The sequence below is a fragment of the Silurus meridionalis genome, chromosome 2, assembly GCF_014805685.1.
Source record: "Silurus meridionalis isolate SWU-2019-XX chromosome 2, ASM1480568v1, whole genome shotgun sequence".
In the NCBI taxonomy this organism is placed as follows: domain Eukaryota; kingdom Metazoa; phylum Chordata; class Actinopteri; order Siluriformes; family Siluridae; genus Silurus; species Silurus meridionalis.
The window spans coordinates 25349074-25362393 of record NC_060885.1 but is presented as its reverse complement, the minus strand read 5'-3'; the positions used below and the strand labels follow the sequence as shown (position 1 = coordinate 25362393).

Genomic DNA, 13320 nt, shown 5'->3' with positions numbered 1-13320 from the left:
ATTTCTAACTGCATATATGGAGTTGAACCACTAGGTGGAGGTCACTACCCGCTTATCAGATGTTTCCTCCTCTGATATGAGCAGACTGCTGTCATTCTGCAGAACTGCAAATCCACATTGTACTGGAGTTTTCCGCCTGGAACTTCGCTATATATCGTTAATAGTTGACTCCAACGCGATTTTAAGCTACTTCTTTTTATAAGAAAATAAAAGTAAATATTGCACATGATTTAATTGTTTAAAACATTTAATTTAAAAGCCCATCAGATTAAACTCTTTCTTTATAGTTAACCCCAATAACAGAAAAATATAAAGAATGTACTTACTGACATTTATGCATACACTAAACCAAGTTCACTAGTTTAATGTGTCCTTGCATGTAAGTGATGTCTCTGTGCACCTGTGTGTGTGGCAATTACATTTTAAAGATTTTGTGAATTCCAGGGGAGCAGTTAAGTAAACAACACTGAATACTGGTGTGTGCTGTGTCCCTGGGAATGAAGCCAAGGTGACTGCATCAAGGTAGCTCATAAATACACACAAGAGCATATGCATTCTGTTTCTGTTTATTTGCTTTCAAACAAAGTCTCTCACTACACCTTTTAGACACCAAGGCTGAATAGAGTCTGGAACAAAGTAGTTTTCCATTAAGGTAAGTGCTAAAGTATTTTTTATCTTTGCTATTTTTTTATAAACTTCTATACAAAGCAGATCTGATCTGACCTCCCATTTTAGCCAAGACCTTACATATTGTGAAGGCATACAATTGTATGCACAGTTGAATGTAAGCACAGTTATTATATTAATAAAAAAACGGTACATGTAAATAATTTCTAATTGAGTCTAACAGAAGATTTTGAAAAACTTTAGAAACCTTGCATAAGTAAAGCTCTCCCTCTGTGTGCATCACTATGTTATAATCATGGATACAGTTATGATGATAAAGAATTCAGAGATTCTGCTCTTGCAGCATTTATCCTTTAAAGCAGCATTTCATTATGATTTTCTAAAATGTCAGATCTCAACTCCCCCATTAACTCCAACTACTAGTAGCTAATGCAGGCTCTAAACACGGTCGACTTGGACTTCAACTCCCACTACACCTGTGCTCATGCACACACACACACACACACACACACACACACACACACACACACACACACACACACACACATTGTGTGTTTGTGGATCTAGAGAAAGCGTACGACAGGGTGCCAAGAGAGGAGTTGTGGTATTGTAAAAGAAAGTCAGTTGTGGCAATGAAGTATGTGAGGGTGGGGTAGGACATGTATGAGGACAGTGTGACAGCAGTAAAGTGTGCAGTAGGAACGACAGAATGTTTTAAGGTGGAGGTTTAGATTGCATAAAGGATCGACTCTCAGTCCTTTCCTGTTTGCAATGGTGATGAACAGGTTGACAGATGAGGTCAGACAGGAGTCTCCATGGACTATGATGTTTGTGGATTATATTATGATTTGTGGTGAGAGTAGGGAGCAGGTTGAGAAGAGCCTGGAGAGTTGGAGGTATTTGCTGGAAAGAAGGGGAATGAAAGTCAGTAGGTGTAACACAGAGTACATGTGTGTGAATGAGAGGGAGGGCAGTGAAGTGGTGCGGTTGCAGGGAGTGGTGAAGGTGGATGAGTTTAAGTACCTGGGATCAACAGTGCAAAGTAAGAGTGTGTTAGAGAAGTGAAGAAGAGAGTGCAGGGAGGGTGGAGTGGGTGGAGAAGAGTGGCGGGAGTGATTTGTGATAGAAAGGTATCTGCAAGAGTGAAAGTTTATAGGACTGTGGTGAGACCTGCTATGTTGTATAATTTAGAGACAGTGGCATTGACTAAAAGACAGGAGGTGGAGCTGAAGGTAGCAGAGTTGAAAATGCGAGAGTGAAGAGGATGGACAAGATTAGAAATGAGTTTATTAGAGAGAAATTACCTCTTGCTTTAAGCCGTAGTCTTAGGACTAGCACATTAAACAGCTGAACATAACTAATTATCACTATTTATGTTCTAATTATGTTCACCATTTATATATATATATATATATATATATATATATATATATATATATATATATATATATAGGCATTCAAAGTATGCTTCCATTTATTTAATGTGCGTGTGTGTGTGTATATTTCTGTTTTACTTTATATAAAAATGCAGTTTGCTTCCAAACAAATTTCACCCTGATTTTAAACTACTGGTATATAACAGTGGGAATGGTTGACCATTCAGGCTGTCAGTGATCAGTCATTTGGTCTTTTATGATCCTCAATGCCAACATCCATCAAAATCTGATCTAATGAGATCTAGAGGTTTTATGGTTAAAGAATGTTTGGTGAATAGCATGTTTGGATGCTGCAATTCTCCCCTCTATCGCTGTCACTTACGTTTGTTAGCAATGGAGTAGCTGGCCATCGTATGCCCACGGGTGCCCTCATATCTGTACTACCTTCTGGCTCTCCCTCTTTTATACCTGTCCTAGCTAGTATTCTCAGAGTCTCAACTTGCTCACAATTGTATATTGTTCTTATATGCAGACCTAATAATCTGAGTTTCTTTTACTAACTTTCTCTACTATCAGGCTATTCCATCACAGTGTGGCAGCTTTAGTGTTTGTGAACAGAAAGACCTGTAAAGTGTGGTCAATGCATCATTGGCACCAACTACCTGCCACAGTTTTATCTATCTACTCTTAAAATACCAGCAATCCTAAACTGTCTGTTTCTGGACCTGTCAGAAATATCTCAATTCTTCATTATATATGTGCACGTTTGATCACATTGTACATTTAAAGCTGTAAAAAGGAAATTATTTAGCTGTATTATCTATAATCTGGTTCCTTGCCACCATCACCTATGGCCTGCTCAGAGTAGATTTTTTATTTATTGATTTTTAATTCATAGTTTATCCTGAATGTATTTATTTTTGTAAACCTAATGTCCATTGTCCATCAATGTTTAAAACACTGTAATTATATGCAGTGTTTGCATATGACCTGGCATCACTATTTTTTGAATTCCCACAGAGGCAAATCAGAATTTGTACAGTATTATAAAATAATCAGCAAATTACTAGCTGCAGCTGCAGTATTTTACTATTAATTTACATTAATTTACAGCCTGACAGGAAGGTGTTCCAATTACTTCCTGAGGAGATTGATTAAACCTGTCTCTTTAGATCTTAGCAACACAAATACATGTTGCAAGAATACACTAAAATGCTACAACTATTGACAGAAAGGTGTAATTATATTAAGAAATCTGGTAGACCTGAAATACACTGCAGTGTCAGTGATCCCCCTAATGCTGAGCATTGCATTCTGCAATGCATGCCCACATTTCCATGCTTGCATATGCCATGCGCTTCTGTTTGATTGATATTATGTTTCCCTCACAAATTTTAAGTGTTTACAGCTATTTTGAGTTGACCCTTTAATTAGTTTGTTCAATACCTTCTTGTGTTAATGTGTAAATAACATGTTCAGTAATTTACAAGGCTGTTTGTTTCTTGTTTTCATGTTTGAAGGTCTTCATCTTGTTTGGTTTCTGCATTATCGTTTCTGCATTATCGTTTTTTGCCTTGCCCAGTTATGTTTTTACCAATTTCCTGACCTTATCCTGCATTACATTTGTGATTCTGCCTATTTTGGATTTGTTTGCCATTAATATTAAACCTCCTTGCTGTGCAAAATTCAGCTAAACTGTTAGAAAGGGCTGGTAACTGCACCTAAATCTGGTTCTCATTGACAGAGATTTTGTCCTTTCCCTTAATGTTTTCTACATGTTTTACAACATAATAGTTAACACAAAAATGCAACTTACTGATAATTTGCTAGCGGCTTTTTATTCCAGTCAGAACTCCATGTCAAAGTACTTTCTACCTCAGATATTTACCAGATTTTAATTGAATTTAAAACAAGTATTTACTGTAGCTGTTTTAAGACCAACATTATAGGTTTTATCAGCCACTATATATTACTTCCATGAACTGTGCAACTGTGAAATAATCTGTGAAACTGAACTAATTAGCCAGCTAACTCACCATTTAACATAGTTAGTCTGAATTAAATTATACAGATTACATTTAAAGTTAAGATATTAAAATTATTTGACATAGATCTGCGATGAAGGACAGGACAGGGGCATTTCACAGGCCAATCAGATTTCAGATGGATCCACCAGTGCCTTAATTTGTCTTAAAAACCTGGAATTCCATTTCATTCTATTCCACTCCATTCCATTCATTTAGCTTAAGTTATTGTTCTATCCTGGTCAGGGTACAGGTGAGTCTAAAACCAGCATGTGTGTGGCAGGAGTATTTACCACACACACAGACACACACACACACACACACACACACACACACACACAAACAAGCTCTTTCACACCAAGTCAATTTAACAACTGCTACAAACTGTTTAGCATCCATCAGTAAATAGTTAATAACCTTAACTATGATGAGCTAGAATGAATAACATTACAAATGCTCGTCTGTCGCTTATTATGGCTTTACTTACTTATTATAGGCTACTTAGGTCTGTTGCTTTGTGCTTTTATTAAACTATAATCTCTTACTGATCAGGAGACTGATGTATTTTGTTTTAAAGAAACATGGATTAAATTTATATGTACATGGAATTAAATAGAGCTAGTAATTGCACTTATAGGAGCCCTGTCTAGGTGGAGATATTGCAGTTATTTGTAATAATAATCTAGACATCACACAACAACCTGCGGAAAACTGAAGTTTTTATACTAAAACCACAAAAGTAAGTGAGAATTATTTAAAGATCTCAAGGGCTACATTTTGAAATTTTTCACGAATTTGTGTATTTCTTTTGAACAGAAAGTCGAGCTTGTATCATGGCCATCATCCTGAAGATGCCTACCAAGTGTGTTATTTGTAAGTGTGTTATTATCAGTGTTATTTTGTGTCGTCTCATTGCTGAGATACAGTTCCACTGTTAGAAACTTTGAAATTGGCTGTACATGTGGAAATATATTGATGCTATATCGTAAACATGACTAATGCTTGGTGTGGATTTATTGTCAGTGATGCTACACATCTCTCTCTGAATACAGACTGTTCCTCAACTCATGTTCACTTCTGAGGCTGCATGCTTAGGGCTATAACATCTTTCTTGTTTGATGTACTGTATGTTCAATTCAATTCAATTAATTTTTATTTGTATAGCGCTTTTAACAATGAACATTGTCTCAAAGCAGCTTTACACAGATAATGTGGTGATTAAAAGTAAATATGTTCTTTGTAAGTAAGTTTGTCCCTGATGAGCAACTGTGGCAAGGAAAAACTCCCCGAGATGGCATAAGGAAGAAACCTTTAGAGGAACCAGACTCAAGAGGAACCCATCCTCATCTGGGTTGCTCCGAATGTCCATTTGAAGAGATATATATATACCAATGGGCATATAATGCAGCCACCCAGGGGTGCCTTTAGGTAACCAGAAGCCTTACAGCAGGTTACAGCTTTACAGTGTACACCTCCCCACCCTACCCTCACTATCCTCCATATTCACTACTTTGGCCATTAGTCAACACATACACATTTCATTTTGTGCTCAAGTATGAATAACTCTAAATGTCTCCTCTGTGCTTTTTTTGCTTAGAAGTCCTTTATAAACTCAGTAAAATTTTTGGAAAATGTTGCTCTCAAGAGACATTAGCTGACAGAGATGACAATGGCCCATAACAAATTGCAACCTGTTTTTATTCATTTATTTACCAAGACCAGTTTTGAGAACGACCGCTCACTGACTGTTCTTTCAGTGGTGTTGGTTTCATTATGGATAATTGATTTTCCATTTCCAAATCTCTGCAGTATTTATTTTGTAAATGCAACTCTTCTGAGGTCAAGGAGAGGATGAAATCCAAACTGCTGGTTTATAGTGTCATAGGTACTGAATCTGCAGTCCAGCTCTGCTACCAGTCTGTCAATCATCAGTATGAAAACACTAAATGAAAACAGATCATGGCCTGACAATTGGTGTGAATTCTTCTTATTTTTAGCTTTCTCTGGTGTTAAGACTCTGACTTGTAAAACGCAGACACTGTTGGAGACATTTGTTTTGCTGTTGCATCAAAATGGAGCTCTACGACAAAATCCCTTACCAATCATAACAAATCTACAAAAACACACAAATCAAGATAGTACAAATACAAATCAATAGTCTGGAGAGTTGGGCATGTTTATCATTTCCATCATTTTCACTATATAGCATGCAGTCACAGCAGGCTGGTTGATGAAAGATTGCATCCATCAACCAATCAAGGAATTTATATTTTGCTTACAGATGCTTCTAATACTTACACTGAGTTGAAGAAAAAAATGTAACAATTTAAAAAATAAAGGCCAGTATAAATAAAATGCAATATTGCAATTGTCCAAAATCACTGGTAGCAGTAATATAATGCACTATACCACAACAACTGGATGAAAATGATGTGTCCATATTAACTGTTCATAATGAAAATTACAAAAAAAAACAACAACAGTTTTTGTGCATAGTTATATAACACAGATGATTTTATAGTGCCTACAAAATGGGACAAGTTCAAAGAGGTTATAGCTTGAATGTTTGTGGTCTGTAATTATTTTTCTGTTCAATTTCTGATTTGAAGAGTGAACAGGGGTGCACCAACAATGCTCTTAGTGGTCTGTTGACGCACTCTGTATTCTGATTTGGGAAGACTTCAGTTTGCCAGGGCACCCCTGTGTTGTAGCCCTGCACCAAAGCAATCAGGGATCTTACTCTTGCTATTTCCTGGTCCTGAAAAAGGACGGTTCTCTTTGTCCTATTCTGGATTTTAGAATGTTGAACAAACATTTGAGGAAATACAATTTTAGAATGCTATCACACGGCTCTCTTGTATGTTCAATACGTCCAAGGACTTTCTGTCTGTGTGCGGTGGCAGGGCTTGCGCCGCTGAGAACAGTGGGTATCAAGATCCTGGCATACATAGACGATTTAATGATTATAGCCAATTCAAAAGAGAAAGTAATTCAAAACACTACCCGTGTGCTCGCACACATCACAGCGCTCGCTTTCAGAGTCAATGTGGCAGCCCTGTGGCACATAAGTGTTGAGTGTGATGGTGTTGGAGCAGATAGAGCCAGATCGAACCTGCTGGGGTCTGTTGGTCAGAAAGTCCAAGATCCAGTTGCAGGTGGAGGTGTTAATGCCCAGATCTACAAGTTTGGCTGTTAACTTGGATGGAATGATGGTATTAAATGCTAAGCTGAAGTCAACAAATAGCATACGTACGTAAGTGTTCTTATTGTCCAGGTGTGTGAGCACAGAGTGCAGTGCCATGGAAACTGCATCTTCTGTGCTTCTATTGCTTCGGTAGGCAAACAGGTGAGAGTCTAATGTGGTTGGCAAAGAGTCCTTTACAGATGTGTTCAAAATTATTCAACCCCCAATGCTGTAAATGGTTTTAGGGAATTTAGTGTACATTTGTAATTGTATTCAGAATGAAATCCTACAAGGACTTCTTAAAGAACCATATGCAACTAAAATGACATCAATTAGTTTTGTAATACAGTAGTAAATGTTTCTTTTGTGAATTCTTCATTGACATAATTATTCAACCCCTTAAAGACTACCACTCTGAAGAACAGAGGTTCAATTAAGTGTTTTCAATCAGGTATTGAAAACACCTGTGGATATCAGGGAGCAGCAATAAAGCCTAATAAGCACCAATTAGGCAGCTTTAAAATGACTGTGATACTCAGCTCCTTCTAGACATTTACTGGTGTGGTTACAAACATGGTGCGGTCAAGAGAATGGTCCAGGAAGACAAGAGAACAGGTGATTACTCTTCACAGGAAGGGCAATGGCTATAAGAAGATTGCAAAGATGTTAAACATACCAAGAGACACCATAGGAAGCATCATTCGCAAATTCAAGGCAAAGGGCACTGTTGAAACGCTACCTGGTCGTGGCAGAAAGAAGATGCTGACTTCGACTGCTGTGCGCTACCTGAAGCGTAGAGTGGAGAAAAGTCCCGTGTGACTGCTGAGGAACTGAGAAAAGATTTGTCAGATGTGGGTACTGAAGTTTCTGCTCAGACAATACGGCGCACCCTGCGTAATGAAGGCCTCCATGCCAGAACTCCCAGGCGCACCTTGCTGTCCCCAAAGAATAAGAAGAGTCGACTGCAGTATGCCAAAAGTCATGTGGACAAACCACAGAAGTTTTGGGATAGTGTTCTGTGGACTGATGAAACAAAATTAGAACTGTTTGGGCCCATGGATCAACGCTATGTTTGGAGGAGGAAGAACAAGGCCTATGAAGAAAAGAACACCTTGCCTACTGTGAAGCATGGCGGGGGGTCAATCATGCTTTGGGGCTGTTTTGCTTCTGCAGGTACTGGGAAGCTTCAGCGTGTGCAAGGTACCATGAATTCTCTTCAGTACCAGGAGATATTGGATGACAATGTGATGCAGTCCGTCACAAACCTGAGGCTTGGAAGGCGTTGGACCTTTCAACAGGACAATGATCCCAAGCATACCTCCAAGTCCACTAGAGCATGGTTGCAGATTAAAGGCTGGAACATTTTGAAGTGGCCATCGCAGTCACCAGACTTAAATCCGATTGAGAACCTCTGGTGGGACTTAAAGAAAGCAGTTGCAGTGCGCAAGCCTAAGAATGTGACTGAACTGGAGGCTTTTGCCCATGATGAATGGGCGAAGATACCCGTAGATCGCTGCAAGACACTTGTGTCAAGCTTTGCTTCACGTTTAAAAGCTGTTATTACTGTAAAAGGATGTTGTACTAAGTACTAAGATTGAATGTCACTTGGGGGTTGAATAAAACTGATAATGATGTGAGCTCAGAAAAGACATTTGTGGTTATTTCATTATAAATGTTATGTTATATTTGTCTGACCTACACGTGCCTCTTTGATTTAATTGTAAGCAGGATGACTGAATGATCATAATCAATGTCAAACCGACCAAAACAATCAATTTCAGTGGGGGTTGAATAATTTTGAACACAACTGTAGGTGTGCCAGGACCAGCCGCTCAAAGCACTACATGACAATGGGTGTCAGTGCTACAGGGCGGTAATCATTCAGGCACGTTGGGTTGGAGTGTTTTGGCACTGGCACAATGGAGGTGCATTTAAGGCAAGTGGGAACAGCTGCTTGGGCAAGAGACAGGTTGAAGATGTCGGTAAAAACCCCAGCGAGCTGCACAGCACATGCCCTAAATACGCGTCCAGGGATGTTGTCTGGTCCAGTGGTTGTGTGCGCTGATCCGGCTCAGTGCATTGCAGACATCTGTGGAGGAAAGTTTGATTGGAGAGTGATCAGCCGAGAGTTTGAGCTTGGTGGCAGTTTCTTTGTTGTCTCTCTCAAAGCGTCACCCGACCTGAAGGCAGTAGTGCGTGCCTTCAGTAGTAGACTCCTGAGTGTTGTTTTGTTCATCTTCATTAAAGAGAACAGTTACACACACAGATATGTGCTGGTGAACACAGAGAGGATTTGAGCAGCTTGGGCAGGAGCAGTGTGTCGGGGAGAAAACATGGAAACTGTGCAGCAAAACACAGAGTCGTACTTTGACTTGAGCGTGTCTCTACACTGGAGTTCAATCAGCTCCATTTGGAGGTTGGTTGGTGCGCTTCCCACGTCAACCGCAAACGGATTACTGAGCAGTTCAAATCTGCATTTCTGTCCTTCAAAGTCGGTAAATCTCCGGGTAAATTCAGCGCTAAGTAGGCAGAGTTTTTCAGCAGTCTTGACTGACGCACCAACGCACTAACAAAGCATTCTGGGATTTGTAGTATTAGCGGTGTATGCTCTATATACTGGCGGGCCAGCTCTAATACACATTTGATATGATCTCGCGGGCCAAATATAATTACACCTACACAATTACGGGCCTGAGTTTGACACCCCTGTATTACAGGATATAATGCAGTAGCATGGTGAATACATCCTCCACTGCCCAGTTAGCTGGGTAGGTGAACAGGCACCCAAGGACATGATTACAAATGGTAAGGAGGTCTGTAGTCATTTATCTCTGTATTATCTTTTTTGTAACAGTGACAAAGGTGGCAAAAGTACACACCTCCTTCACCTAAGTAGAAGTACAGATACTCATTTTTAAAATACTCTGGTAAAAGTTGAAGTACTGACTACACTTTTTTACTCAAGTAAAAGTGTTGGGCTCTGACATATAATGCAACTCCACATCATATAAATATTAGGGCTGTCAATCAATTAAAATATCTAACCGTGATTTAAAACAGTTTCTTTAAAAATAGACATATCTATTCATATATACACTGCTCAAAAAAATTAAAGGGAACACTTAAACAACACATCCTAGATCTGAATGAATGAAATATTCTTATTATATACTTTGTTCTTTACATAGTTGAATGTGCTGGCAACAAAATCACACAAAAATGATCAATGAAAATGTATTAACCCATGGAGGTCTGGACTTGGAGTCACACTCAAAACTGAAGTGGAAAAACACACTACAGGCTGATCGAACTTTGATGTAATGTCCTTAAAACAAGTCAAAATGAGGCTCAGTAGTGTGTGTGGCTTCCACGTGCCTGTATGACCTCCATACAACGCCTCCTGCTCGTGATGAGGTGGCGGATGGTCTCCTGAGGCATCTCCTCCCAGACTTGGACTAAAGCATCTGCCAACTGCTGGACAGTCTGTGGTGCATGGTGCATCAGGTTGTTTGGTGGATGGAGCGAGACATAATGTCCCAGATTTGCTCAATTGTATTCAGGTCTGGGGAACGGGTGGGCCAGTCCATAGCATCAATGCCTTCATCTTGCAGGAACTGCTGACACACTCCAGCCAACCGCACTGGCATATGGTCTCACACGGGGTCTGTGGATCTCATCTCAGTACCTAATGGCAGTCAGGCTACCTCTGGTGAGCACATGGAGGGCTGTGTGGCCCTCCAATTAAATGCCACCCCACACCATTACTGACTCACTGACAAACCGGTCATGCTGGAGGATGTTGCAGGCAGCAGAACATTCTCCACGGCATCTCCAGACTCTGTCACCTCTGTCACATGTGCTCAGTGTGAACCTGCTTTCATCTGTAAAGAGTACAGGGTGCCAGTGGCAAATTTGAGAATCTTGGTGTTCTCTGGCAAATGCCAAACGTCCTGCACGGTGTTGGGCTGTAAGCACAACCCCCACCCATGGACGTCAGGCCCTCATACCACCCTAATGAAGTCTGTTTCTAACCATTTGAGCAGACACTTGCACATTTGTGGCCTGCTGGAGGCCTCCTCCACGTCTCCTAATGTACCGGCCTGTCTCCTAGTAGCACCTCCATGCTCTGGACACTACAAATGAGCTGCACTACCTGATCCACTTGTGTTGGTTGTAGACTCCGTCTCATGCTACCTCTAGAGTGTAAGCACCACCAGCATTCAAAAGTGACCAAAATATCAACCTGAAATTGTAGGAACTGAGAAGTGGTCTGTGGTCACCACCTGCAGAACCACTCCTTTATTGGGGGTGTCTTGCTAATTGCCTATAATTTCCACCTGTTGTCTATTCCATTTCCACAACAGCATGTGAAATTGATTGTCAATCAGTGTTGCTTCCTAAGTGGGCAGTGTAATTTTACAGAAGGGTGATTGACTTGGAGTTACATTGTGTTGTTTAAGTGTTCCCTTTATTTTTTTGAGCAGTGTAGATTATGTCTGTGAGGCCAGTATTCACTGAGATTCAGGTTGTTTAAATTTATGTGTCTGTAAAGAAAGATAACAAAGGTGGCAGAACATAACAGCATTTTGTTGTTATTATGAGTTTATAAAAATAAAAATAGTCTCTTTACAAATTCAAATTATGTATTGCTCTTATCTGTATGATCAAAAGAGACAGAGTAATTTAAGGTTATTTTGATGTTATGAGTAATAAAATACCACAAAACATGCTGTGTTTGTTGAACCCAGAGGGTTAATTGAGTGCATCATGTCGGATTTTAGTGCTTGATTTGAGACTTGCTGCATCAGTGAAACAAATGTTTTTTTGTTGTACTGTCTACTTCTTTTGGCCCATTAGGGGTCACCACAGAGGATCATCTGTCTCCATACTACTCTGTCCTCTACACCTGCATGTTTCAAACCAACTACCTGCATGTCTTCCCTCACCACATCCATGTACTTCCTCTTTGGCATTTCTTTTTTTCACCTCTCTGGTGGCTCCATCCTCACCATTCTCTTACCATGTCCCTCCTCTGCACATGTCCAAACCATCTTAATCGGCTCTCTCTCACTTTGTCCCCAAAACGTCCTAAATGCATGGTCCCTCTGATAAACTTGTTTCTAATCCTGTACATCCTCGTCACTCCCAATGAAAATCTCAGCATCTTTAACACTGCCACCTCCAGCTACACCTCCTGTCTTTTACTCAATGCCACTGTCTCTAAACCATACAAAAAAGCAGATAACCTTTTATTACAAACCCACTCCACCCTGACTACCCTTACATACTTCTCTGCCACACCTGACTTCCTCATACAATACCATAACTCCTCTCTTGGCACCCTGTTGTACACTTTCTCTAAATCCACCAACACACAATTCAACTCCTCCATCAACATTGCACATTGCAAAGCAAATAATGCGACTGTGGTGCCCTTCCCTGGCATCAAACCATTTTGTTGCTCACGGATGGTCACCTTTTCCCTCAGCCTGGCTTCCACTAATGTTTCCTATAACTTCATGGTGTGACTGATCAACTGAATTCCCCTGTAGTTACTGCAGATCTGCACATCTCCATTTTTCTTAAAGATCGGTACCAGCACACTCCTTCTCCATTTCTCAGTTATCCTCTCACCCTCTAATGTCTTGTTAATCAATCTGGTTACAGTCTCCACTGCCATCTCTCCTAAACATCTCCATCTACCATTCTACTGGTATTTCACTTGGTCCAACCGACTTTCCACTTTTTAACCTCCTAATCGTTGCTCTCGCTTCCTTCTTACTAATCCCATCCACTTCATGCTTAACCATCTCCACATCATCCAACCTTCTCTCTCTCTCTCTCTCTCTCTCTCTCTCTCTCTCTCTCTCTCTCTCTCTCATTTTCCTTATTCATCAGCTGCTCAAAATACTCCCTCCAGCTCCTCAACACACTCTCCTTACTAGTCATTACATTTACTGCTGCCACATCTCATTGTACTTCTGCCTACCTTTATCATCTCTCTTCCGATCCCAATTATGTTTTGCCAACCTCTTTCTCCTAATGCTTTCCTGCACTTCCTCATTCCACCATCACGTCTCTTTGTCTTCCTTCTCTTTCCAGATGTCAC

The 13320-nt window shown here is 40.1% G+C and overlaps 1 long non-coding RNA gene across 1 annotated transcript; it reads left to right on the top strand.

Annotated features, from left to right (window-relative positions):
- The first annotated feature begins 441 nt into the window (after positions 1 to 441).
- LOC124375902 lies at positions 442 to 5010 on the top strand. Its single transcript, XR_006923739.1, has 3 exons — positions 442 to 522; positions 607 to 652; positions 4844 to 5010. It is a non-coding gene; the product is annotated as an uncharacterized LOC124375902 (long non-coding RNA).
- The last annotated feature ends 8310 nt before the right edge of the window (positions 5011 to 13320 follow it).